Source organism: Primulina eburnea, chromosome 6 (genome assembly GCF_022965805.1).
Source record: "Primulina eburnea isolate SZY01 chromosome 6, ASM2296580v1, whole genome shotgun sequence".
NCBI lineage: Eukaryota > Viridiplantae > Streptophyta > Magnoliopsida > Lamiales > Gesneriaceae > Primulina > Primulina eburnea.
Window position 1 is genome coordinate 27,566,013 of NC_133106.1, and position 4,360 is coordinate 27,570,372.

The following is a 4,360-nucleotide window of genomic DNA, read 5'->3' on the forward strand; positions in this document are numbered from 1 at the left end:
AGCTGCAGCAACACCAGCACCAGCCGTTGTTCCTAAAATAACCATGCCACCACTGCTCTTGGCCTCTTCACCTCGCTCGATGTCACGATTAACGACACGAGGAGGGGTGGCGGAGACAGTTCTTGAACTGGTTGGACGCTGCTTTTTGCGTCCATAATTGCAAAGACAACACAAAACCAGGATAGCTGCTATCACAGAACCACAAGCAATCAACACAATTGCATATGCTTTCATGTTGTTCAATGTACATGAATTCTTCCTCCACAAACCCAATTTATATAATCTAGCTTGCTTACGATGATATGGCGTCGAGCATATGAAAACTGCCAAGAAATCTTCAATAATTTTTTACGTATGAACTGGTGAAGAAGTTTACGTGGTTGACTTTCGCCGCGTATGTTGAAGATTAATATCGTTTTAGTTGACTGACTTACGAGAATTAATTGACAAGCTACCGTTGGAGAATGAGCATTTTCCACCTCAAATATATAAAATCCTAGATCTACCTCAGACCCAAAGGATCGATAAATTGTCTAACTCCGCAGAACTTTTGAATCCTCTCCGACACTGTCATACAATTTTATTTATTGTTAATTACATGAAATTTCAAGATTGTTGAAAATCTCACATGACTATGAACACCCCGGTATTTTTTAATCTTGAGCATACATGTCCTTAAAAAAATGTACAGACACAAAGCATGTGTTAAAGATTTGAAAGATTAAAAAACACAGGATGTGTGTGATCAAGATCAGTGTTTTTATAACCGGACCGTTAATCGAACCGGTCAAGCCTTAAAAAATGGTTCAACCGGTTCTACCGAACGGTCGAACCGGATCAATAAAATTAATATTTTATTTATTTTATATAATAAATAACATAGTAAAATATTGATTATTTATGTTTTTATAGTTTTTACTTAATTTTTTAAGATGAAAATTACAACAAATATCCAAATAGACACCACTTTTCCGGTTTTTCCGGGTTTTAACCGGTTTCCGGTTTCCGGTTTTTCCGGTTTTTTCCGGTTTAACCGGGTTTTAACCGGTTCTTTCCGGTTAAACCGGTTTTCCGGTTTTTTCCTTATCTCCGGACCGGTCTGGATGCCGGTTCGCGGTTGAACCGGTCCGACCGGCCGGTTTGGTCCGGTTTGGAAAACAGTGATCAAGATTTGAAAACACGTTAATAGATCTTTCTTATTTAATGATCAGGGGTTTTTAGCGATCTTGTTATTTTACTAGGGTAGTGTATACAATTAACCCTTTTATTTATTTATTTAGGAAAAATAGTCATTTATTCCTTTAAATTGTCTCGTTTATTTTTTCGTCATTTAAATTGTCAAAATAGTGTTTAATACTTTACTTTTTGTTGGTTTTCAGTCATACCAGTATAAATCACTTGCATCTTGCGATGCAAGTAGATACCAATTAGATATAATATAAATTAAAAATTTAGAGTTGAAAATAAAATATTTAAATCTTATGATATTAAGAAAATAATAATAAGTACAACATATAGAATAATATGAAATGAAATCAATGTTAAAAAATTTTATCCATTGAAACAAGGGTAAATTGTACATAAATCCCTAACACCCAACTCAAATTTATTCTAACTCCCTATACCTAAAAACATTTGTTTAAAATCCCTATAAGTTTAAAAAAAAGACAAAAATACCCCTTATTCTCTATTGATTTGAATTGATCCTCCGCGCTCCCGAAAATGGTATCAGAGCTTTAGGTTGATTTATTTCAAACACATATTTTATTATTACTAAGTAACTAAATGTTAGAGAAGGAGAATTTCGAAAAAATTATGAATCCGAACTTCGGTTCGAGAAAAATAATTTACAAGGATTATTCCAATATTTTGGAATATAAACAAGTACATCTAACTATTGTTAGATATCAGAAGCAGAAAGAGAAGCATCAGCACCCTCAGGTAAAAACTCAGATTCAAGCAAATAAGTTTCTGGAGATAGTACCAGATTCCTCTAAGCTCTCTTCAGATCTTAGGGAAATTCAGAAGACAGTACAAAATTATGGCAATATGCTATATTTTGTACCTCAACGAGTTGAAGAAATCATTAAAACCCAAGAAGAAATTTTGGGAATATTAAATGACATTCAAACAAGAATTCAGAAACTAGAACAACAACCAAGTTCTAGTATACGAACTTCAGGAGGTTGGTTACCATAATCATTTGGTACCGAACCTTTGTTATATCAACAAGGTAAGGCCAGAGTGGTGTCAAAACCTTTGACTGAAAAAGAAAAGATGATCAATCTAATTAAGTCTGTCTCAGAAAAGAAATTAATTTGATGACAACTTTAGAAATGATTGGCATGGAAGATCTACAAGAGCTTGCGGAATCTTTCGCAAATCTCAAAGTTGTAGATCTGAAGATGAACACAACAGGAGGAGAAATACCTACTATAACATGGTCATCTTCTCAGGAACCACCAAGAGAAAGTGTGGGATCTCATAATGTTAACATGAGAGAATCACAACCTGATTTCCATACTGGTGGAGGTTCACACCCAGCAGGAACGAGGACAAGGAGAAATCAAATTCCCTTGCACCAAACACCTTATGGGAAAACTGTTTTAGATCCTATACATCCTTATGGGGTTATGCTTAACCTTGATGTATTAGATTTCAAAAATAGAGAAGATCTCATAGATGACTGGACATCTGCAATGAGAATTGCAGCATGAACACTCGATCTCAACAAAGAAGGATTCATTAAACTTTTGGAAATGAGTCTTATGGGAGGAGTGAAAATTTCTTGGGACATGACTTCATTATACATGAAAGAGTCAGTCCTAGCTGGTGAATCTCTTAGTGAGATCGCTGGAAAAATGGCTACCCTATTTAAAGCACATTTTATAGGGGTAGATTATTTCAATAGTCAAGATACAGAGAAGAAAAAAAAATACACTCAAGCTCTGTATAGTCTTGAACTACATGACATATGTTTGGTGGATGAATACATTATGTTATTCACTAAATATAGATGGAATTCAGGAGTCGAAGAAGATATAGCTATGCAGCTTTTCTTCGCAAAAATGCCAAGCCCTTGGAGAGAAATGCTCACAAGGGAATACGTACCTGGAAATCCAGATACGCTGGCACGAAGAGCCTCTTTCCTCAAAGAAAAATTGGCAGAATGGTGTCACATGGCAGCATTACAGAATAATTACAAACGCTTAAAGGGTATCAACAAAAGAACTCCTTTGTGTTTAAGAAAACTGTTCTTCCAACAATTATTGGAAGTAAACCACAAAAGCATAAGAAGAAAAATTTCAGGACTCATCCTTATGCTCAAAGTGAAAGAAGTTCTTGGAAACCAAGAACAGTATGGTCTAGACAGAAAGCCAGATGTTATAAATTTGGACAAAGAAGCGGAACATCAAGAAGCAGGATATCATCCCAAGAATCGAGTTCATCTCGAAGCACAGGAAGAACAACTACGAAGAAAACTTTCAGAAGAGCTCATACTCGAGCTAATGAAAGTTTCAAAGATTGTAATTGCTGGACATGTAGAGCAAGATGTCATATTTCGACTAACTGTCCAGAAAATGAAAAAAAAAGGGTATTAAACGTTTTGATCCTACCCCGGATATTGAAGAAGCAGTTTATTACAAAGATCTTATTCAAGTATACCGGTTTGAGGATATTGCCTCAGATGAAAGTATATATGAAGAAGAAGTCTTAAGTCAGGAAGAATCTGATAGAACAGAATCGGAATCTGACTGAAGACGAGGTGTTTCGACACGAAACACATGAAGATCTGTCTGGATTTTTTAGCCAGAAAACAATATCTCATAACATGGTTCGAAGATTCATGAGAGAAAATCCGAGTCTACAGAGATACCAAGGTTTTTCCGCAGGACAGGTAGAAAAGTTCTTAGGAAGTCTTGGCCTAAGAAACAGAAAACATCGTCTAATCTATAAAGTTTCTAGAAGGGAAATGGCAATCCCCATGGAACTTACAAGAAATAGAATGGAGATGCAGTTAATTCCTTCCGAAGAAATTAATGAGGAATTACAAAAACTCAAGATAGAAGTAGCAAGGACTATGTCCTGGATTCATACTGGAGCAATTCAAATTATTATAAAGGTTACTTTCAAAGAGGGGATAGATTCGCCTATTGATATTGCTATATGAGATAAAATAATTGGGGAATCTACAAGATTCAGTACTGGGAACAATCTTAGGAAATCTCTATGCAGGAAAAATTTTAGGAGTAATCTATCCAAGGATAGCCTAAAACCTGGCAGATCGAGATTTCAGCCGAGCCTTGACATTGCATCAGAACTTCAAGGAAAAAAGGCTGATGAAAGAAGGTAATAAACC